The sequence below is a fragment of the Tenrec ecaudatus genome, chromosome 3 (genome assembly GCF_050624435.1).
Source record: "Tenrec ecaudatus isolate mTenEca1 chromosome 3, mTenEca1.hap1, whole genome shotgun sequence".
Classification (NCBI taxonomy): Eukaryota; Metazoa; Chordata; class Mammalia; order Afrosoricida; family Tenrecidae; genus Tenrec; species Tenrec ecaudatus.
Window position 1 is genome coordinate 39,912,210 of NC_134532.1, and position 25,046 is coordinate 39,937,255.

At 41.8% G+C, this 25,046-nt stretch overlaps 1 protein-coding gene and 1 non-coding gene across 2 annotated transcripts in view; one reads left to right on the forward strand and one right to left on the reverse strand.

The window, feature by feature from the left end:
• The window catches only part of LOC142442225 (uncharacterized), an 85,403-nt gene that overhangs the window by 38,324 nt on the left and 22,033 nt on the right, over positions 1–25,046 (forward strand).
• On the reverse strand, positions 22,647–22,837 carry LOC142443903 (U2 spliceosomal RNA). Its single transcript, XR_012783628.1, has one exon. It is a non-coding gene; the product is annotated as a U2 spliceosomal RNA (small nuclear RNA).

A 25,046-nucleotide genomic window follows, 5' to 3' on the forward strand; every position in this document is an offset into this window, starting at 1 on the left:
GTGGATCAGGTGGCAGGCTGCTTCCTCTTGGGTTGTGCAGATGGATGAATCCAAGCTAAATAGGAAATATGGCAAGATGCTGTCTCATGTCTGGCGATCCACCCATCTGGTGAGGTCCTGGACATGGCCAAAAGCTACACAGCTAACAGAGAGGATTCACTTACCAATCTACTGGGGAAAACCACACCCACCAGGATAACACCTCCAACTCTTTGGCTGCTGTCAGAAAATCTCTTCATTGAAGTGATGGCATTATATCAAGCATAGTCACCCGGGCTGCTGTTATCATAATTGCTAACTCTCTGAGAATCCTGGCCTAGAGAAGTTGATACCCAGCCTCAGGCATTACACATTACCAACCCAAGTGGTTTAAGTAACAGAAAAATGTGAAAGAGAAGGAGGTGTGAGCAATACCCTTCCAGAAATAGCTTTATCAAACGGAATCTCATGCCATATGCTTTTGACATTTTGAATATTTATCTATCTGGCCTCTGCACTTAGCACAAATTTACTGCCATCTTGTCTATTGCTAGTCAGAGCAGTTTTATAGAAAATAGGAGAAGTGTCCCTTTGGTTTTCAAGAAAACTCAGATTCTCAGCTACTCATTCAATTCTCCAGCAAGACAACCCTGTAAGACAGCTGTTCTCAACCAGTGGGTCATGACCCCTTTTGGGGGTCGAATGACCCCCTTGCAGGGGCCACCCAATTAATAACAATAGCTAAGTTAGTTATGAAGTAGCAACAAAAATGACTTTATGGTTGGGGATCACCACAATATGAGGAACTGTATTAAAGGATCGAGGCATTAGGAAGGTTGAAAAACACTGCTATAGGAGGTGTGATAGTTAAGGTTTATTGTTCCAACATGCCTATAAACACAAGTGGGATTAAAGGGTACTTTAATTGAAGGGCAGAGAGATAAATGGCTTGGTGATCCTAGCCCATCTTGTCCCTTGTTCTCTGATGACCGGACAAATGTGCAGCTGCCATACCTAGTTCTCTGCCTCAGCTGGCAAGGCTCACTTCCTGAGATATCCCTGAGAAGCCACATGGACCTACCCTGATGCAGTTTTCATGCTGGAGAAGCCTCATGGAGACCCCTCTCAGTGCTGAGATGCTTACATACTCACTGATTTGGCTTTCTTCCCACATTCGGTGTCATTAGGTGTATTTTGTGAGATTAAGGAGAACTTTGTAGATCGGTGTTGGACATATGGGCTAATGTCAGACTTATGGGCTTGGACAGCACTGGGTTGGGATGTTTTCTTAATGTACACTTAACCTTTACATAAAATTCTCTTATACACATATGAGTTTCTGTGGATTCGCTTCTATAGTCTACCTAGACTAAGTCATTATGGTTTCAGGAGTGGGATACTGGAGAAACAAATCATAAAGATGGAGAGTGGATGTGCTTCTACTTTAGTTAGCCAGAAGTCATATCAAAGCAGTTTACTGAATCGTTTTCTGGAAATATGAGGTTAAAGTTTTGATTATTACATTTGGTTGTAGCCTTTGGTTATTCCTGTGTGAAATGGCAAAATATGAATGTTAATATATATATTGAGCTCAGAAACAATGCTGCTCAAGGAAAATGGCTGATAGAAGATCAAAATGCCTGACAAAAAGCCTGGATCTGGGCAAAAAGCGATCCTTGAACTAACTACAAGCTTTTCTTTCTCGATGTCTTTTGTTTTGATCGTCAGTGGTTTGTTGTTGTTTTGTTGTATACAGTTGCGTTGTTTTCCTCTGTCTTGTTTCTGTGCATGTTATTATCTCTACAGGTCTGTCTAAATAAGATAGGCTGAACTATCTGGAGGAAAAACAACGGAGCCGACAGTTCCGGGGGGACTGGGGATAGGGGATGGTGGGGGGTAAGGAAGTGGTGTTAACAAACCAAGGGACAAGAGAACAACAAGGGATCCAAATTGGTGGTGAGGTGGGAGTGGCAGGCCTGGTAGGGAGTGATCAAGGGTAAGGTAACGAAGAGGTATAGCTGTAACCCAGGTGGGTATGGAGCATGCTAGTGGGGCAGGAGGAAAGTCAAGGGAAATAGAGGAAAGAGCTAGGAGGCAAAGGGCATTTATAGAGGACGAGACAAAGACATGTACATATGCAAATATATACATGAGGATGGGGAAATAAATCTATGTGCCTATATTTATAGGTTTAGTATTAAGGTGGCAGAAGGACCTTGGGCCTCTACTCAAGCACTCCCTCAATGCATGAATACTTTCTTCTATTAAATTGGCATTCTATGATGCTCACCCTCCCTACACAACCGCTGAAGCTAAAGCAGGTGAACAAGCAAATGTGGTGAAGAAAGCTGATGGTGCCTGGCGATCAAAAGAGATAACATCTGGGGTCTTAAAGACTTGAAGATAAACAAGCGGCCATCTAGCTCAGAAGTAACAAAGCCCACATGGAAGAACATACCAGCCAGTGTGATCACGTGGTTCCAAAGGGAACAGATATGAGGCATCAAAGAACAAAAAAATCATATCATTGGCTGCACACCTCCATGATACGATCGTCATGGACAAACGGGTACATAAGCGAATGAGGCGAAGAAATCTGATGGTGCCCGGCTATCAAAAGAGATAGTGTCTGGGGTCGGCTTGAAGGTGAACAAGTAGCCATCTAGCTCAGAAGCAACAAAGCCCACATGAAAGAAGCACACCAGCCTGTGCGATCACAAAGTATTGAAGGGATCAGGTATAAGGCATCATCAAAACAAATGTTACCATAGTGAATGAAGGGGGACGTGCAGAGCGGAGACCCAAAGCCCATTCGTCAGCCACTGGAGATGCCCTCACAGAAGGGTATACTGGAGGAGATGAGTCAGTCAGGGTGCGATGTAGCACAGATGAAGAATACAGCATTCCTCTAGTTCCTAAATGCTTCCTCCCCGCCCCCCCTGCCCCCCCAACTACCATGATCCGAATTTTACCTTGCAAATCTGGATAGAGCAGAGTAGGTACACTGGTGCAGATAGGAGCTGAAGGCACTGGGAATCCAGGGTGGATGATACCTTCAGGACTAGGGGTGTGAGGGGCAATAAGGGGAGGGTAGAGGGTGAGTGGGTTGGAAAGAGGGAACCAAATACAAGAATCTACATGTGACGTCTTCCCTGGGGGATGGACAACAGAGAAGGAGGTGAAGGGAGATGCCGGACAGGGCAAGATATGACAAAATAATAATTGATAAATTATCAAGGGCTCATGAGGGAGGAGGGAGAAAAAGAGGACTCGATACAAAGGGCTTAAGTGGAGGGCAAATGCTTTGAAAATGATGAGGGCAAAGAATGTACAGATATGCTTTATATAATTGATGTATGTATGGAATCCTGGAATGATTTTTTAAAATGTGCCAAGCAGAAAGATCTCCATGTGATTTTAGCAAATTCCCACACAGGACCTTTGTTGACAACTAAGGGTAGTGCAGTAGCTAGCCCAGGATCCAATCCCTAAGGTAGTTTACCCTACTCTTCCCAGGGAGTCTGACCTTCCCCAGCCTTATGTTAAACCCTGCAGGAAGGAAGTGCCCCATTGACTCCTGGAGAATCAAAAGACCAGGGTTTGTCTCCTCTACACACCCATAGTGAGGCCCCTCACAATGTCCAAGTTCAGTGCCTGAAAGAGGCACTACCCAGCACCAAAAACACCAACCCTTGTTAGTTTTTTTCCCTCCAAAAGCTAGGAAAAATTAACTTGCCTTTGCCTTTGTAAAAGGAGAGTCGAGTCCTCAGCCTCTCCCTGCTTACCCACTGAAAGAAACGTAATACCCTCAGCCCCTCGACTGCCAAACTGGCTTTCGGAGACACATGGATCTTCCCAGAGCTCACTGGCTAGAATAGTCTCCCAATTTAGACATAAATAAATCACACCACTTATGCGTATCAAAAGACAGCATTAGAAGAGTGAAATGGGAGCCCACGGATTAGGAAAACGTTTATTTATTTTTAACCAAAGACACATCAGACAAAGGGCTGATTAAGAAAATATACAGATTTTTACAACATCTCAAAAAGAAAATAACAAGAGACCCAATCAAGTAATGTGAAAAGATATGAACACAGTTCACTAAAAATGAAGGACAAATGATTAACAGATGTAAAAAAAAATGCCCATGATCACTAGCCTTCAGTGAGATGCAAATTCAAACCACAATGAGAGCACTTAACACCTAATTCCAGCCAAAACCAAAGAAGCAAAACGACAAATGCTGGCGGATGTGGAAGGATTGGGAGTCATATATACTGCGGGTGGACTTATAAATACATACAGACACACACAAGTACCATGCATCCACTGTGAAAAACCATCTCACTACTTAAAACAACCAGTACTTGAAATCCCATATAATCCAGCAATACCACTAGTAGACATCATGGAAGTCTTATACCGAGGAATATATTTTTAAAAACAACAAAGGAAAAAAGATAAAGGTCCATCAAAAAGGAATATTAAACACTACATATTTTAAATGAGTCAAAAGGATCTCAAAGGATAAAGGTTTATATTTTACCTTAACTGCATCTGAAATCATCCACTTTCCAAAGAATTCTGCATGACAACAAGGCCATTCACATTCTTGTTTAATAGTACAGTATCTCTCCAATTAACGGAATTAACATGGGTCAAGAGAGATCAAATGTAAAATCAGACATTGGACTTGGTACATATGTACACAGGATGAGTCCATCAGCTTTCCCAGTCTCTGTACTCATGTGGTTTCCTGCAGGATTTACATTGTACTCAAACAATGTGGCAGACATTTTGTTCAGGCCTTTTGTCCAATTATTACATCACAGTTTTTCCTATGGGCTTTCTGGAACATAAAATAAAATGTAATTGGATACTGGAGGCACTGCCAGTCACCAAAAGCATATGCATGGTAACGTTTCATGTATTCATGAGGTGTCTGCTATACAAATCCCAAACCAGAACTATGTCAGTTAGAATCCTAATGTAGTTTACTGACAGATGAGGCCAAAAAATTTGCAGTCACTATATTGCCAGAGCTTTCCTCCTGCATGCGATCAGTGTTATGTGATGTCAAGTGATTCCCTGTGGGGAGTTTTCCCATCTTGACTGAACTTAAGCCTTTTCACTGTCGTGTGTTTATGTCAAGAACACTGGTAAAAGTTTACCTACACTCACTACAGCTACATGGGACTATCCTACAAGAAATAATTGATGAGACATGAACTCTTAATTTTTAAAAAAACTTTAGAGAGTAAATTGGTTTTCCATTCAAAACTTCCTATGTAGATTGCAATCCCCAAGATGTACCAGAATGCTCCCCACTTTCGCCCTCCCTGTGTTTTACCATCATTATTCATCCTTTTCTGTTCTGTCTTGCTTTTAAGATTTTTTAACCATAAGCAAATGCTGTTCTTTTTATTTGGAATGATTGATTTTTTTAAGGAGTGTATACTTCTTGGATATTATTCTTCCCCTCCAAGCGTGTATATTGTTGGGTTTAAACCTGAGTCAGAGGAGTGAGGACAGTTCTAGGAGTGAAGGGCTATAGTCTTGGTATTCCACTACTTTCCATCAGACCAGTAAGTCTGGTCTGTTTTATGATACTGAGTTTTGTTCCACTTTGTTCTCCCAGTCTAACAAGGACCCTCTTTTGAGATCCTCTTCAGAGTAATTAACAGTGGTAGCTGGGTACCACTTAGTTCTTCTGGTCTCAGGGTCGTGGAGACTGAGGTTTGCTGTAGTCCATTCAGCCTCTGAACTAATTGTCCCATACATCTTCTATTTTCTCCAGTCTTATTTTATGATACTGTTGTGCTGTGTCTGGGTGGTAACAAAGAGCATGCAGATGGAGTGGACACTACTGACATCTGGGAGGGCACTCTGCTGCTTGGCATAGCTGTGATCCAGAAACACCAAATTCAGCTCTCGTTTGGGTACTGAAAGCCTGAAGAGCAAGGAGGTGCCCATGCGCTGTGCAGAACTTTGGAAGACCCTCTCTCCACAACAGTGGGCCATGTCAGTAAAGTGACAGCCATTCAGAGAATGTGTAGTCACATGGTAAGTTACAATTATCTGGTCCCACAATCAGCCCAGACCAAGCCCTAGGACCTCTTTGTTTGGGAAGATTTGTTACACTTGCCCCATTGAAAGGTTTTCTCATTAAGAATTTTCTCATGTTGAATTATACTTGACTTCTGCATATTAGATATTCCACATTTAAAGGTTTTCATGTGTGAAAAATCTGATGTATTGTAAGGCACAGTTTCTGGCTGAAAGATTTACCACCATCACCATATATATAAAGTTTTTAAGCAGAATGAATGCGTAGATGAGTTTTGAGATGTGATGTCTGGATAAAGGCTTTTCCACATTCACCACATGCATGGGGTTTCTCCCCAGTATGAGTTCGCTGATGAAGAGTGAGGCCCTTCTTCCAGGTAAAGGCTTTTCCACATTCACCACATACATGGGGTTTCTTTCCTGTGTGACACAGCTGATGTGCTCTAAGGTATCACTTCTGGCTGAAAGCTTTACCACACACATCACATACATAAGGGTTTTCTCCATTATGAGTTCCTAGATGAGTTCTGAGATGTGCTATCTGAATAAAGCCTTTGCCACATTCATAGGATTTCTCTCCAACATGAGTTCGCTGATGAGCAATGAGATCACTGTTAGTACTGAAGGCTTTCCCTCATTCACTGCATACACAGGGCATCCCTGCCACATGCATTTTCTCATATTTCTTGAGGTATGATTTTCTATGAAAAGTTTGGCCACGTTCCAAGCATTCATATGGTTTTTTTCCTTTATCAGTTATTCGATAATGTGCAGTGAGTTTGAATACTTTGTCGAATTCTTGCCCACACTGACTACATTCGTAATTCTTATTTAGTATATGAATGAACTGATGCTCACAGAGGATAGACTCCTTGATGAAGGTTTTCCCACATTTATCACCTATGTGTGGTTTCTCAATTTTGTCAGATTCCTGATGCTGAATGCATTGTGACTTCATACCACTGGATTTTTCACACTCTGAGAATTTCATTCCAGTACAAAATTGCTCTTGTTCAATTTCAAGAAAACGTTTCTCATCCCCATTGAGCACAACTGACTTCTTTATTTTGCTGCTATTCTTCAGATTTAATGCAAGAATGATTAAACCTAATTCTACATTTTTTTCATGTAAGCCAAATATCTCATAATTTTCCTGTAGAGGAAAATTATTTTGTGATGAAAAATATTTTCCAATGTATTAAATTTATAGCATTTTTGGTTTTGTCCAGATTTCTTTTATGTTGCGAGTGCTGCAGCGCAAGATCATCAACGTTTTGGATCTCTGTAAAGGAAAAGAACATTGAATCTTTTCATCATCTCGATTTACAATGGAACCTAAAACATGCATTGATGTAAGGTAGATCTTTAGTGACAACGCTCATATGAATGTCAATAAAATACTATGCTTAATGCTTCTTGCCCACCATTACAAATGTAATTGTGTAAACAATCCAAATTGTAAAAACAGTTACTGTAGAAACCGGGTTAAATTTGAAAATGATGAATGAACCGATATTTAGTAGTTGCTTAAATATGCCCAAGAAAATATACAAAGAACGTAACACAAGCATGACACTGAGACCCTTAGACCATAGGGGTGGTAAGGACTGCTAATTTCAGTTGCTAGACGTCAGATATTCATTCTACCAATCTTTACTGGAAGACAGCTAAGTACTAGACAAAGTTGGGAATGTGAAAAATGGAGACTGTTCTAGTTAGGAGAAAAAATTTTATAAGTATATATGAAAGTTATTATAGTACACAAATATATTCCTTATGTTAATGGAGAGCCTACACTCTAGCTTACAAAACTCAATTTCCAGTGTCCTGTGGTGTCTTGCATGTTGCTGTGATGTTGGAAGCAATGCCATCCAGTATTTCAAATTCAAGCAGGATCAACCATGGTGCCCAGGTCTTAGTGGAATATCCAGAAAGACAGACTGGGAGCAGGAACTGGTAATTTACTTCTAGAACATGAGCCCCTCGGGTTTACTGGCACCAGAATAACATTTTAGAAGTACTAACTTCTCAAAGTACAGTCAACAGCAATGATGTGAATGGAGTAACGCTTTGGGGACCTTCAGTGGGTGACATGGCATCAAAGAAAATGAGAAAAAATGAGTGAAAATAATTAGAAGATGAAATTTATGAAGTATTATCAAGAATAATTTTAAGTTGTCAAAAGCAAAATGAAATGTTCAAATGCTTACAGTATATGTATTATTGGACATTAAGTTGTAGCCATTTTAATTAGATAATCAAGTGGTTTATATGGCTGAGATTGACAAATTCAAGAAGACTAGTGTTATACTCAACATCAAAAAAAACATTGCAAAATCTTTCCTGAAGTTCAATGTTGTCAGTGGTAGGTTAAGAGTTATGTGCCTGCAAAACCAGTTACTACAAGTGTTATTTAAATTTTTTCACCAAGTGTTAAATCAAAGTGTGGGATCAAGCCCCATAGTCAAATGAGTCCTTAGGAGCAGCATGTGAAATTAAGGAAGACGAAGCAGACAGCAAAGACAGGGTACTGAGGCCTCATCTGCAATGCCGAATAAGTGATTGAGTTCATTTAATGTCCGGAGCCATGAGGCCTGGCCATTGCTTGGAATTTATTAGGACTTGCCTGGAGCTGTGAGACCCGGCCATTGCCTGGAATTTATTAGGACTTGCCTGGAGCCATGAGGCCCGGCCATTACTTGGAATTTATTAGCCTGAGCTCTGGGCATTCTTCTACCCCAGCCTACGTGACAGAGCACTGCAGCTGTAAAGCTTGAGCAAGCAAGGGGTGATGCTCTTTAGATAAGCACCTGTGTCCTGCATCCCTTTGATTGGGCAAAAGATCATCTTCCCCTATGCTTGATTTGCATGTACATGCCACTCCTCTGCGTACCTAATTGAAGACTGTAAGCCCTAACTGACTCATGGGCAGGGCATGCTCCCCTGAACTCCCTGATTGGCCTGTTGCCACTGTAGCCTAATCTGCATGTGCAGCTGAGGCTGCCCCCTTGGCTGGCCCTTATAAGCTGTGACTCTTTGTTCATTAAAACAGGACTTGATCAGGATATTGTCTTGTCCTCATTCTCTGTGCCTCTTGTACCCCCCAATTCCCACTCTCTCCTCCAGGACCCACAGTGAACGTCCCGCGGGACGGGACAATTTAACAGTGAATTTATACAGTAGCAAGGCATGCAAGCCTTCAGCAGGCATATACAACAAAATGGGCAAAATATGAATCTGGGATAGACTGATTCTTTTAGGAGAACGCTTCATGACAAGTATCAAGCTGTGGGAATTGAGGACCAGGAAGAGAATAGAAGCAGACAAATTCGCTATTGTCAGAATTAAAGAAGCCTGTAAGACCAGGATTCTGGGTGGAGGGAGCCTTCGCATCGGTGGGCTACAGAAGACTCGCAGTCATAATTTTTCTATTAAACTTCATCACCATCATCCTCACAATATCTTCCCATTAAAGTGATACCTTAATGATATCTCATAAAAGCGCATGGCTAATCACGAGCAGCCCCAGCTTTTTCTGTAAGAACAGAAGTGTTATTGTTCTTCCTGCTCAAGGAATAAGTCACTCCCCTCTATCTGCTCTCAGCACTGGGGCTAAGTAACTCAACCAACTAGTTCAGGGACCTCCATGGTCAGACACTGACCACCTTGTTAGGTATGTATGTGTATGTAAGTTTGTATAGTAAACTAGTTTATATATGGTTGGGGGAAGGGAGACACCTGTTTTGGGGTGGGGGGATGGCTTGCATGGCCCTAGACTATGTAAATTGGTGATAGAATACAGTCTCTTTCTCTATCCCACTCAGACCAGGCATCAAGGAGGTGGGGAGTGCCTACATGCTTTTGTCTGCCTTTTTAGAGCTGCGGTTCAATTACACAACTATCCCTTAGCACTCATCCAGAAGGCATTTAAGAGACAAAGAAACAGTTGACTCCTAGAGTGACAGCAACAAAGGGAACCTGTTTAGTCTATTATCCAGGTTCTGTTTTCCACAAAAAGGAAATTTAAGGGGTGGGGTGCGGTTGATAAAGGTGAGTTGATATCAAGGAGTTCAAGAAGAAATTGTTTTGAAACTGATTGTGGTATCAGTTGTAAAATGCTGCTTGATGTGATTTAACTATAGAATGTTCTGATATGTATAAGAGCTCCCAATAGAATGATTTAAAAATATAATCAAAATTTGACCTGACTTTTGCAGACTGAAATTGCAGACATGCATTTAATGACAGAACCAAGAATACAGGATTTTTAAAATGTCTCATTTTCACTGACAAAATTATCAGAGAAGTAAACAACTTTAAAGATAATCTCACAGGTGGAAAAACATTGAAGGTAGAATGCTAAGGGATAGCCTACATTGATAACTTTTCTGCTGGGAAGATGGCCTTAAATACCTTAAAATAGTATATCAAACCAAACAAAAAAAATACCTTAAAATAACACAAGTCATAAACGTGTTGCATCAAAAGGAGTAAAATATAGAGAAACGTGTATGTTAAGAAATCCCAACAGTGAAGGCAATTTGACCATCTCTATTCAAAAAAGGAAAGAATAAAGAAAACTTTAAAGGGACAGGAGAACCAATGAGAAAATGGAAATGAAAACCTTTAGGGAAAATCCAAGTGGGGAAGCTAAGGAAGCACAAGAGAGACCCGTTTATGGCGGGAGCTCCAAGCTGGGGGTGGAGAGATACTACAAAGGGAAATCCATTCTTATTCAATGGGGGAGGAATGTGCTGTATTTGGAGGATGGTTAAGAATTAAAAGTTCTAAAAAAAAAAAAAAAGACTTAAAAGTTCTCTGTTTGGAGAGAAGCTTGCAAGTTAAGACTTTCATAGTAAGGTGGGAGAACATAAAAAAGGGAAAGGTTTGAGAATCTCCAAGAAAGAAAATTGTGTAACCAAACATACAAATCAATGGAAATCTAATCTCACAGAGCTAGAGGAGTTTTTCTCTGTACAGCTCTGAAAAGTGAGGACTCACATTGAAGCATGGAGTTTCAGTGTATGATCTGATACCTAGCATGGATGCGAGGCCTTATGCCAGTTGAATCAACTCCCCCAGAAAATTCCCCTTAAGGTTTTTTGCTCACACACCTGAAAAACTTCCACTACAGCTTTTTTCTCATACCACAGTTGTTCTTGTTCCAATTGAGACAAAGCTTCTGGGTTGACAACAAAATAACCAATTCATAAGAAATTGCAAAATATTAGACACACCAAAATTAAACATAGGTTTGTGAAGCCTGTAGTGGTGTATTTCTGGGGAAATAATATTCAAAGCAACAAAGCAAAGGGTGTTCGTTCAAGTGTATTAGACTGCACCCTCTAACCTAGGACCAGAGGATGCAATGAGAATCTACCTCTTGAGTTCACTACAGACACTGCAAAGATTTTAATACGTAAGGTGGGAATTCTCCTCACCAATGCAAACCAAGTTGCAATAGTTCTCTAACATCACATCCTGATACAGGGTCTTCTGAGCAGAGTTCAGGAGCTGCCATTCCTCCCAGGTGAACTTTACAGCCACATCATTGAATGTCAGTGATTCCTGTAGAAAGAGGAGACTATTTAATGAGGTATTTTCCATTTGAAGATTTAAAAGAGTGTATCTTACATTAAAGAAAGCAAGAGAGTAATAAAAACTATTCTGTGATAGTGCATTCCATAATTTGTGGTAAACTGAAGGTTGGGAGAAACTATTTGAACTTATCGCTAAACTCGCAACCACGGGCACAAAAAACTAGCCCTATTTTGAGAAAGATCTCATTGTTCTGAGATAAAAATGGTTTCAATACACGTTCTTCAGGCCAAATAAAGTGCCCCCTGCAAAAGCACTCCATTACGGAGCAGTCTTAAAGGAGCTACCATAGTAGATGCCTCATTTCTGTCTCTGGAGAAGTCGCTATGCCTGAAGGCTGTCTGCAGATAAGAGCAATCTTGTTCTATAGCAAACAATCCATAATTGTAGCAAAACCTGGGAAGGTTTGGGAGTGGGGGTGGAAGGTTTGAGGTCAGCTACCACTAGGTCAAAGTGGTGACTCACCTCCATTTTTTTATTGTTACCTGCTTATATTACCCATTGACTATATAAGTTAACTGTAACATGTACTTGACTTATGAGAGATTTGTAAGCCCCTTTATTTATACCCATTGGAAAATATATTCACTCTCAGTTTTGACATGGGAAGAGGAGTCCCTGTGCCTGTTGTCTGTCTTGTCTTTAATATTTTCCACAATCGCAAAGTTGCTCCTGAGGACCCGTCTGAGTGTTGGGGCCACCCAAGCCCCAACAATAATGCACCCACTCATAAAACTAGAATTTTCAGAAGTGAAATTATCTGAATGATCTAGAAAGAGCTCAGATTTATACTCGCACACAGTAGATAAACACAGACCTGTTTATATTAACAAGCATGTTAACAGTATATGTGAAATGGAATTAGGAGTCCTAACAGCATCTCCATTATGAGATGTTCTATACCTTCAGTGCTGACAGGTATCTGGCTCGATTCAGAACTGATCCCTATGATGGAAGTTCAAAGATACCTCAGTTGTCCAAAATTTGTTGTCAATTCTTACATAAGTCATTCTGCCCATAGCATTGTCTCTCTTCTGGGTTTATTAATCCTTTGCTATGGTCACACAAAACTCAAAGATAAAAGTGATTTATTAATGAACAAGGTACAACTCAGGATCAGGAACAAGATGCTATAACTCAGGACCAAGAACAGAAAGTTTATAGGCAATATCTACCTTCCTGAGTGCAGAACAACGTTCTATACTCCTAAAGGCCACTTTAGAACAAGGTCCTCTTGCCTACCTTCGGACAAATTCTTCTCAGACACCTTTGGAGAGTATTGCCTTAACTTTAATTACAATGTCCTCTTGGACCTCCCATCTTTCACTATATGCTCTCCAATGGGCCTCTCCTAGTTCTGTTGCCATTCTAATCTTGCCTAGGCGGGAAAGGTGCTAGATGGGCCCAAGAAGCCATCATGTCAAGATGGAGAGACAGAAAGAGTGAGGGGCGGGATAGAAAGAACTGCCTGCAGGCATGGTTGAGAAGAGACAGTGGAATATTGGCCTGTCATCTGACCTGCTGGTTTGGTTTTGTTAGCTCTTGCAGGCACATGGTTCAGCTTGAACTCTTGAATTGGGAATTTTCCAGCTTCCAGAAATGCAGGAGCCATTTCCTTGACATCCCTGTAACTGGGAGTCACCTGTGTGACCTAATTTCAGAGTTTCCACCACTCTGTGAACCAAAAGCCTGCTATGTGACCTTCCCATTTGGGTTCCTCAGCCTGCAACCTATTAGCTGACCAGATTCAACAACTTCACTTTGCGAGGCAGTGGACTGTGGTCTCACCTGATGATCTGGTTCATCAGCCTTTGTAAACACATCAATGAGGTGAATCCACCAGACCAGCGGTTCTCAATCTATGGGTCTCAACCCCTTTGGGGATCGAATGGCACGTTCACAGGGGCCGCCTAAGACCATCAGAAAACACATATTTCCAATGTCTTAGGAACCAAAACACCGCTCCTCTATCTGTATCCAGGCAGGTCCACCCACGTGCAGATACTCCCACATATGAGTATCAGGTGTGAAGACTATTACCCATACTACACATTGCTTCAAAACAAAATTTCATTTATTTGTCATTAGAAACAAATATTTCACAATATCTAATTACATATTGTTTTGTGATTAAACACTATGCTTTAATTATGGTCAATTTGTAACAATGAAAACACATCCTGTTTACATTATGATTCCTAACAGCAGCAAAATTACTCTTATGAAGAAGGAAGGAAAATAATTTTATGATTGGGGGTCACAACGTAAGGAACTGTATTAAAAGGTTGCCGTATTAGGAAGGTTGAGAACCACTGCTCCAGAGTGATAACTGACCTATGGATTTGGGACTCACCAGCTTCCACATCTTGAAGAGTTATTTACTTGGTGGCTATTTAGTTTTGCGAGATACTGCAGGGCAAATCATGGAACATCCTGAACCTCTACCTCATAGGGACAGGTCTACTGCTGGTCCTGCAAAATGAACTGTAATATTCATGGCGCAAGAGATATACAAATGAAGATAATGACCAGGGCAGATGGGACACAGTGACAGAGCCAATGGTGAGAGATCCACAAAGAGCTTTTCAGCCAAGATTGTTGGACAGGCAGGAAAGATCAAGAGGACCATATCATCAAGGAGCTGAGAGGAGACTGTAAAGATGGAACTAAGAAATGAGCCTATATTGAGAAGGCACAATGGCTGAGAGGGGCAGAAAGAACAGGCCTGCTCTGAAGAGGAGCAAATCTGCCTACATGTTTCCTTAATATGAATCCCAATGTCTATCCTATTGATTCTGAAAGCAAGTTACATTTTGTTACTTAATAAAACTTGTACCTATGATTGTGGACTGTAATTTATATGTGCCCACTGCAAAAAATTAATGAACTGAGAAGGAGATAACTGTGGTAAAGATAACTGCTGTTAGAACTGGAAAACCATTGGAGAGTACATGTATGTTTAAGTTCTTCCTCACATGAATCAGGGCTGAAGCTGATGGTTGATTCTCTCTCCTACATCTAGAATTAGAGGAGGTAAAAAGCTGTCACCCATTTTTAAATTAGTATTGCTACAAGGCCCATTCAGATGCACTAATGAGAATGCTGCAGTTTGGGAGACTATTTAATACCACCTTCAGAAAGAAACTTACTCAGACAAAAAACCCATGGAATAATGGACTTTCCTAAAGAAGTGATCTTATTTCTCCTTAAAAAACAAAGCATAGTGTTAAATTTGAATGATTCTCATGGATTGCCCATAGAATAATGAATTATCAGTTGAAAGCTCATATCATCCAAAGAATCCGTAGTGATGTATTATGTTCAATGTCAGTAGTTTAGTGTTACTCCTATAATCAATATATTCCTAATCTTCTCCATCCCAATGTTGAAGTCAGAGTCAAAGTTCATCTCTAACTTCTACTATTTCAAATTTCCACTTTCCAAGGAACCGAATCAGTTATTATACAGGTTCTGCACTTCCAGTAGGAAATACAGAAAAGGATAAAACACATCAGAATTACCTGAGCCTTGGTCATTTTCTTTGGTCCTTGTAACACTGCCAGGAACTGGGATGCTCTATGTTTGTCTTATGTGGATCAGCTCCAATGATGCTCACGAATTTCAGTCTCTCAGGAGGACATCTCACAAATAGTAATACCCAAACCAGGCACTTCTTCCTCCTGCAGGCTGATGGGAGGATACAATGTGAGTAGTTTAGGTCCAGATGCTGTAAGTGTTCCTGTCCGTCTTCTTAACACAGTCCCCAATACTGTTAACGGTCTCCTACTGAGTGACGGAAAACATGTTAACACCATGAGCAATAAAAGCTAAAACTCATAATTTTCAGACCTATGAGTAAAAGATGACTTTATAATAAATAGAGATTGGACAACCAAATACACATGTCAAAAAGAAGAAACAATAAACCTGGACCGCTACCTCAAAGCACATGGACTATCAATTCCTTACTGTGGGACTGTCAAGGAGAATGACAAATCAATGAACCTTTATGATGATGGTGTTAATTAAAGCATCTGGAAAGTTTGAAATGGGCTATATAAAGAACTATTATAAACGGAATGCTATTTTTCTACAGGAGCTGTAAATTGTACAATCACTTTAGAAACACTTTCAAAGTCACCATCAAGGAGAGTTACACATATAAGCACCGATAGGACAGAGGAGAACTGTTCTATACTTTCTGAGACTAGAAAGCCACGGCAGGCAGCTGATGAGTTTGTACCTCTAACCTTGAGGTTAGCAATCCAACACTTAACACATGTCAAAACCAGGGCTCCAAATTAAACACTTATACATCATCTATTAGTTTAAAATCTATATACATGTATGTATATAAGAATGAAGAAGTAAATATCCCCCCATAGTGGGTGCACTTTTGAACTCCAAGACAAATGACATTTTAATTGTAGTATTATTTGCAGTAACCCAATGCAGTTAGTTTACCTGTACGTCTTTCTAGCGATGGTCCCTTAACTCCTTCCAAATATTTAGGTGGCTGTGTCATCTGACAATGTGAATGAGGAAAAGGAGATCTGGTGGCATAGTGGTTACTGTTGGGCTTCTCACAGCAAGGTCAGCAGTTGGAAACCACCAATTTCTCCTCGAACGAAAGATGGGGATTTCTTCTTTCACGAGTGACATGGCTTTCTAGTCAAGAGTGACAGTCTTGGAAACCCACGTGGGGCAGTTGTACCCTGTCATACAGGCTCGCTATAAGTCAGTGTTAACTTGATGGCAGTGAGTTTGGTTTTTTTGGTTTAAGAGAATGGTGAAAATTGCCAAACAATAGATTGGTACCCTTGAGACTTGGGGCTATGCAAGTAAGCTGCCTGAAAACCCAACCTGGAAATGAGTCACATTGGACGTCTGTTAGGTTTAACTGAGGCATTTCTCAGACAGAAACTGGGATCTCACTACCATCAAAAAAAGAGAGAGAAAGAGCCAGGAGTAGGGGCCTTTGAAACTCAGATTCTTGACTGAAACTCTTCAATCCAGCAGACAGGCAGCTGTGACACAAGAGAGGAAGTGATGGGGAGAAGCAGCAACAGAGACATGGTGGCAGCAGAACCAAGAGACTGAAACAGAGCAGTGCAATTCCCAGACCACAGAACAAGAGAGCTGAGTGCCTCTGGGCAGGAGGTTAATACGTGAAGTGGCATACATCTGAGTATTTATCTGGGGAACCAGATCTGCCAACCTACATAGAGGTCCATGAGTCTAAGGGACAGAGTGGGCACTTATCTGCAGAACTAAAAGACCTTTGTAACACTTGCCCATTCAGGACAGAAGCCAAGGGGCTGCAGGGCCGCACTTTAGCTGCAGGTATGGCTGTCAAGATGCTGTCCCAAAGTAGAACTGTATCTTGAGTCATTCAGGATCCACATTGTGTATTAGGGTACAAAAGTTACCCCTATGCCAAATATAATTTAAGGAGAATATTTATGGAACTTTAAGAGACAACAAAAGACACACACCATATGGATAAGGGAGACCACTAGCACGAGGTCAAAATAACACCTGAGGATTCACAGCCTGGACCCTGGATAACAGGGCATAGAACAAAAGGCATGTCGCAGATCATGACTGGAGGCAGATCAATACATCACAGGTACAGGTGGGACTTCAGAAGCAGGAAAGGGACCATGAGTAGGACATGCACCTCATTCAATAGAAGGACTTACAAGACTGGTCCAGGGCTTTCATACAAAGCCAGTCAAGGCAACAGTCACGACAATGTACCTTGTTCTGTGCTCAGTAAGGTGACCTGCATCAGGCATACACCGAGGCAGGCCCGCAAAGAGGGCTGGCTGCAAAGTTCAGACGATCTACTTTCTAATGCATTTTCCCAGTGGGAGGGATGATCTATATACTTCGTTAATGATCAGAGAGAATTTAATGGCGGCTTAATCAAAGTTGGGTGCAGCAAATGGACACTGTTATCACTGTCATCAGCAATAGAAACCTAAAACCCAATTCACTGCCATTGAGTGGATTCCAATTATAGCGACCTTTTAGGAGCAGTTGGAACTGCCCCGGGTGGGTTCCTGAGACTGTAACTCTTGACAAGAGTAGAAACCCTGCTTTTCTGTCCAGGTGTGGCTCATAATCCTGAACTGCTGACCTTGCAGTTAGCAGCCCAATCTGTAACCACTGAGGCCACCACTTTTTGCAAATTGGAGCGCTCAGAATTTAAGAAGCTCTCATAAAATTATAAACGGTTGTCCATCCAGTGAATTCTGTCGTTCAGGGAGAGGCGCAAAGCCCTCTGGCCCTGACGGGCAGGACAGCCCGGCGATTGCAGTGGGTGCTCTCCCTGTCGGACCCCAGAAAGCATGGCTCCCGCCTGCTGCCCACCGAGCTCCTCTGCCCAGCCTCGCCCTCAGGAGCCCGGGTCCTGACGCTGCCCGTCCCCGCGTCACTCACCCAGTTTCAGACAGAAACGCACTTGTTCTCCTCACTCACCACCGTCCCGACAACTTACACTTACTTCCCAAAGGCTCCACCGCCCCGCCGGTGCTCAGGACCCTCTTCAAATTCCCGCGGCAGCTCCGAGTGTCCGGGGACGGTGTGTGTGACTAAGGCGGCCGCCAAAGGCCAAAATACACGCCAGACGCTGGTGACACGCACTTCCGGCCCTGCCCTGCACAGACTTGGAGGAGGGCGCCATGCTTAGATTGTTCTAGTTTCATACACCTTATTTGCATGGCCGTAAAGGGGTGGTGGTGTGTGTGCGTGTGTGTGTGTGTGTGTGTGTCCCACTTGTTCTAGTTTCGTATACCTTATTTACATGGCCTTACGCATTCATTTGGAGGGAAAGACAAAGTGTAATAGCCTGAGTGGAACCATCTTGTAGCAGTCTCCATTTTGTGTCAAGTTATGGACATTCCCCAGAGGTTAAGGTCAAGCAAACATTTGCCAGAAAAAGCAGCTGCAAGATAAGGCCACACATCTATCTCAAAGGAAAAACGACGTTTCAAAATGTCAAGGCTAACTGCAAAGTCTGCTTCTGTTCTTGCTTGCTTGCTTGCACCGCTAAAAAACCCCCATTGTTTACCCCACCCTATAAAAACCCAAGTCTGGAAGTGATGGAGACCAGCCATTCTCCCTCTGTGTTAGTAGAAGTAAAAACCCTAGAACCCTTTTTTGGCTTTTATAAATGCTACTAACCCAAACTTCACCAGGGATGGTTGGCTATGTCGTAACCCAGCACCACCCTACTTTGTAGGAATTGGATCTAACGATACCTCCTCAGTAGCCAACATCACACTGTCCAATGATAAAAATAACAGTAGTGTGTGCAGGTGGAAGGAAGCTGGGGAAAGGTCCACCTTAACTCTGGAAGACTGACAAGGGAAAGGACACTGTTACCAAACCAGCTGGAAACCCCAACGGTACAGTCAGTATTGTGCCAGTGTTTCTGTTATACCCAGTTCCAAGGAACCCTTTCTGTTAGAAGCCCCACCAGGAATGTGGTTTGCTTGTTCTACTGGAATCACTCCCTGCCAGTTCTCTACAACCTTACTCACCTCTAACCACAAAGGACTTTGTATATTGGTTCATATTTTACCCCAAGTATTTCTGTATTCAGGGGAAGCTGGGTGGCAGCATTTTAACACTTATTCCAGAGTCAAAAGAGCCCCCATTTTGGTTCCTTTATTTGTGGGACTAGGTGTAACTGGGTCAGCATCAGTAGGAATGGTGGCCTTTATACAAGGAAATGAAAATGATTTACTGGATTTAAAGAAGTCTTTCAGTTATCTAGAAAAATCCCTCAATTCCCTTGCTAAAGTAGTATTACAAAACAGGCGAGGATTAAACATTTTATTTCTTAAGCAAGGCGGCCTTTGTATGGCTCTGGGTGAAACTTGCTGCTTTTATGCCAAGCATTCAGGAATAATCAAAATACCTTAGCTTTAGTCAGAAAAAGATTAAGCAAGCGAGAAGAAAACAGAAAAAGCCAAGACAGCAAATGTTTAGCTGGTCTCCATGACTCACCACCCTAACTTCCAGCCTAGTAGGCCCTCTGCTTTTGCTTTTAATAGGACAAACTTGTGGCCCGCTAATCATCAATAAATTAGTGCAGTTTGTACAAGACCGAGTGCAATCTGTCAAGTTGATGGTACCAAGTAAATCATATGACCGGGTAGGCCAGAGTGAACCCTTTCCACAGCCCTCTGAACGCTTGCACCTGGAAGATTCACAGGTGGAATAACCACAGGGAGGAATGTGATAGTTAGCCTAAGTGGAACCATCTCGTAGCAGTCTCCATTTTGTGTCAAGCTATGGAAAGTCCCCTGAGGTTAAGGTCAAGCAAACATTTGCCAGAAAATAGCAGCTGCAAGATAAGGCCACACATTTATCTCAAAGGAAAAAAAAAAAAACGTTTTTAAAATGTCAATGCTAACTGCAAAGTCTGCTTCTGTTCTTGCATATTTGCACAGCTGAAAAGGCCCCATTGTTTACCCCCCCTATAAAAACCCAAGTCCGTGAGCGATTGAGACCAGCCATTCACCCTCTCTTCAGGGAGCTGGTCCCTGCACAGGTTTTTTCTCTTTTCGGTCCCCCTTAAATAAACTGTTTAGCTTCTTACCAGAGACTGAGTTGTTCTTGTCCGGTTCATGTAAAACACCTTGACTTCCACTAATGATCTCCTTCATCCGGGTGACTTCTGTTTGTGTCTTTGTATTCTTTGTCTCTATTATGACTTAATAAATGTTCTCCTTAAATTATGTTTGAGATTGGAGTCGCTTTTGCAGTTTGTAACAGAGTACAAGCTAGTTTCTGGTGGCAGAAATGAGTGAGGAGGCTCACACAGGACAGATCTGTTCTGGAGACCCATTTTCAGTGTAGTTTAAAGGGAACACTTGTTAACTCTTAAGAGATACAGGCAGCACAAAGACACAAACACATCATCTGGGTGAGGGAAGCCACCTACAAGTGGAAATGGCTTCCCAGGTTCACAATTGAGATGTGAGCTAAAGAGGGTGTGGGGGAGGGGCAGGGCAAAGGAAATGGTCATAAAAGCATGATTGGTGGCCAATCAATACTTCACAATGACAGACACTTCTTTAATATTGGTCCAGGGCCTCTGAGACCCCTGTACAGTCTCGTTTGGTTACCTCCATCAAGGATCCACAGGCTTGTAAGCTTATAAGCAAGACCGCCCTCCCCAGCTGCCTGGAGAGAGGTGAAGGTAATCCACACTCCAAAGCCCTCTGCCTGAGGGCCATGTTACCTACAACCTTGCTTCCTAGACAGAAAGCACTCCATGGAAGCTTCCTCTGTGTGGGGTTCTGCAACCTATGTGAGGACTAAATCTATCCGGGGATCTGGGGCTGTCATTGCTACTGTGCCCTTTTGCAAAGCAAGGTGCTGAGAAGTTAAGCTCTAATACAGACCTCGGTCATCAGGGGAGTGGCCTGATGGCTGCAAGGCTGGCCTCTCCTTGCAGTAAAGGCCACGCTGGGGTCCCCTGCTCTCCTGCCTGATGATTGACAAGGAGGGAACGAGCCCCAGGCAAGAACCCACCCTCAATCAGGCCTTTCTGACGTGAGATGTGAGGGTGAATGAGGGGCTCTGGGCAGGAAAAGGGGACCGGCATATTCCCAAGACCTAAGGCAAAGAGGCTTGTAACCAGCTCAGAAAGGATTTAACTGGAAATATGCCAGGGGGTCGTGGCGACCTGGAACGCAGGCAGACAGGATGCAGGAATAGTAATATCCGTGGGGATCGGGGCACAGCTGGGGATGCAGGGTCTGTAGGGGACTCAGAGCCTGGGTTGAGCATAGAAACAGAGACTCACTTACTCTTGGGGGACGCTCAGGCTGCACCTTCTCAGTCAGAGGAAGTGAGTTCTGCAGGAAATTGTGTCACCTGGGTAGGGGTGGGGTGTTTCCCAAGGGGCGGGGTCTGGAGGTAATGAGGGCCTCCTGGAGGGAGGGGCCTGGAAGTGAAGCTCAAAGCCTGGAGTGGCAACCATTCCCTTTGTAGTATCTTCCTAGTCTGGAAGTTCTGCTAAAAGCTGTTCACTCTGGGTGACCCGGCTTGCATTTGAAACACCTTGCATTTGAATCACAATAACACACAAGCCTGGAGAGAAAGGCAACCTGACAGAAAAGTGGTGGGTGGAGGGCTTGCTTCCCAACTTCTTAGACTTTTGTTAATTAGCAATTCAGGAAAAGTACATCATATTAAAACAAAAAAAATTGAATGGGCTAAGTCTTTCCTTTAAGAACAGTTCTAAGTAGACAGAGGTAATAAAGTGAGCACAAACCTGATAAAAATGGACCTTGTCTTAGTGACAATAGAACACATCACTGAATGATTGAAATTAGCAATTCAGAGAGAAAGAACACCTCATTAAATTAGCTGAGGAGGTTTCTGATCTATTTCATTGTTTCACCTATAATCACATGGGTTGTCTTTTCTTTATCTGAATTCATCTAATGTCCCATTCAATACCTTATGGACATTGGTCTGTCCTTGACAGTCAATGATCCACAAAATTTTTACTTTCCCAATCTTTAGTGTGGCCAGGATTGTTTATCATTGCTATTGAAACAGCAAGTGAAAAAGCAGAATTTGGACTCACAATGAAAAGTAGTCAGTGATCATCAGGCAACCACGGAAAAAAAGGACTTAAAAGACTTTTGACAGAGGACAATTTCTATTGGACACTGAGATAGAATGAATTTCTCTGCCATGGGAATGTGTTCCTTATCAACTCTGGAAGAAAGCATATTGCAATTTAAAAACCAGCAACAACAGTTTCTTCCCTCTTTTCTCTTGTCCCAAGTCTTAGTCTGCTTCTTAACTTATGTCTATTTGTCTAAGCGTTTTACTATGCTGCTCTCAGTTTCCAGCATAATTGATAAAGTGACTTATGGGGAAGGTCGGTGGGGTGTGGGGGAGGTTCTTGGGTTCTTGAATCAAAATTTGGTCTATATGGAGCAACAAAAATTTTCTTTCTTTTTTTTTTTTTTTGGTGCACCGTTCCTGGAAGCACTGCAATACCAGGTCGATGCGTGGAGTGGACGGAGCAAGCTCCTATTCCAACTCCCTGCTCCAAAAATCCATTTAATATATTGTCCTCGGATAGAGAACATATCAGATATTAAATTGATAAGAATAGATACTACACTTGATCTTAGCCAAAAGGCCGAGAAGCGATCATAGAATGCAAAAACAGTATTGTAATATATTTTTTCAAATTTCAACATAAGTACAATTTACAAATATAACACATTAAAATTATGTATAGTATTATTTTTTTCTTGGACACATTTCTCATTTGATTGAAGTTTTTGAGTAGATTGCTGTCGTTGTTTAAAAGGTCATGAAATTTTTCCCAAGAATTTGTAAAATTATGTCACACATGAAATTGCTTTCAAAGTCTCAACACTTAATTGTGATTTTTCTGATGTACACACTTTATTTAACATAGAAAAAACACATTCAGTCGCAGCATTAGTTCCTGGTAAGGACAGCAGGTATTTCACAATTTATAGTGCATTATTGTATGGAACATGGTTTGTTTCAAAATGTTGAAATATTTCTAACCATTTGTTCTCTATTGTGAGTTTTGCTGATGCCCAAGGTTTAACCTTTTCCTTATCAATATATTTTTAATAATAATACCTCATTAAAAAGATCGTTTTCGGAAATAATACTATATGGGAAATTTTGAGTAATATGATCGAATGATTTTTGCACATAATTCCATTTAAGTTCTTGTTTTAATGAAACCCAATGAAAATGTTCAATATCATTATAATGTACTGTCCACTCTTCTAAATAATCTATGCAGTTACTATAGAACTTTTCAGCGTGATTCATGATATTTGCACGATTTATTGCACCGTGCTCTTCTAGTTGGCTTATACTATTATGGATTGTTAACGGAAGAAAAATATTCTCTAACTGCTCTTGCCACTGAAATTCTAAATTATTAACTTCATTTGCTACTTCGATTACCAAAGTTTTGTCACCTTTAATAAGTTTTATAGTATTTTGAAAAAGAGCTGCTTGATTGTGTGAAAACTCTAGCCAAATGTTTGAAGATTCCTTTTAAAAAAATTCTTCTAAAATTCTAGGACATTTATCCTGTGATAGAAAGTAAGATTTCAAAGGATCATATATTTTCAAAATTCTTTTGACAGCGGGCAAAACAGCTAACCAGCACGTTTTACTGTATCCAAGTATTTTCAGATATTCGACTTCTGCAGTTTCACAAAACCCTTTAAGCATTTTAATGTGCACATCGTATATATAGCAATAAGAATATATTTTATATATATATATATATTTACATATTTTTAGGGGCTCATACAACTCTTATCACAATCCATACATATACATACATCAATTGTATAAAGCTATAAAGCACATCTATACATTCTTTGCCCTAATCACTTTCAAAGCATTTGCTCTCCACTTAAGCCCTTTGCATCAAGTCCTCTTTTTTCCCCCTCCCTCCCTGATCCCTCCTCCCTCATGAGCCCTTGATAATTTATAGATTGTTATTTTGTCATATCTTGCCCTATCTGGAGTCTTCCTTCCCCCCCTTCTCTGCTGTCCCTCTCCCAGGGAGGAGGTCACATGTGGATCCTTGTAATCAGTTCCCCCTTTCCAAGCCACTCATCCTCCACTCTCCCAGCATCGCCCCTCACACCCCTGGTCCTGAAGGTATCTTCCACCCTGGATTCCCTGTGCCTCCAGCTCCCATATGCACCAGTGTACAACCTCTGCCCTATCCAGTCCTGCAAGGTAGAATTCGGATCATGGTAGTTGGGGGGAGGAAGCATGCAGGATCTGGGGGAAAGCTGTGTTCTTCATCGGTACTACATCACACCCTGACTCCTCTCCTAACCCTCTCTATGAGGGAATCTCCAGTGACCGACAAATGGGCCTTGGGTCTCCACTCTGCACATCCCCCTTCATTCACCATGGTGTGTGTGTATATATTCTTTTTTTTTTTTTGCATGTTGCCTTATACCTGGTCCCTTTGGCACCTTGTGATCGCACATGTGGGCATTGTTGCTTTTGAGCTAGATGGCCGCTTGTTTATCTTTAAGCCTTTAAGACCCCAGACGCTATAAGGTGATTCCTCAGTCACTTTAAAAATGGGTCTCTTACAATCCTTGTCTTACAATCCTCACAGCTGTGCATAGGGCCAGGAAAGACAATTAATATACATCAACCATATCAACACTGTGGGGGGAGGTCAGATGCTTACAGACATCCTCCCTGAAGAAAGTCAGTCACCAACCAGTAGGCCCAGCTCCCTGCTGTTAAAGACAATGGACACCTGCAGTCACCTATTTGGTTCCTGTAGGTGGAGTTCACACCCTACTGATAATGGTTCCTATGGAGATCCAGAG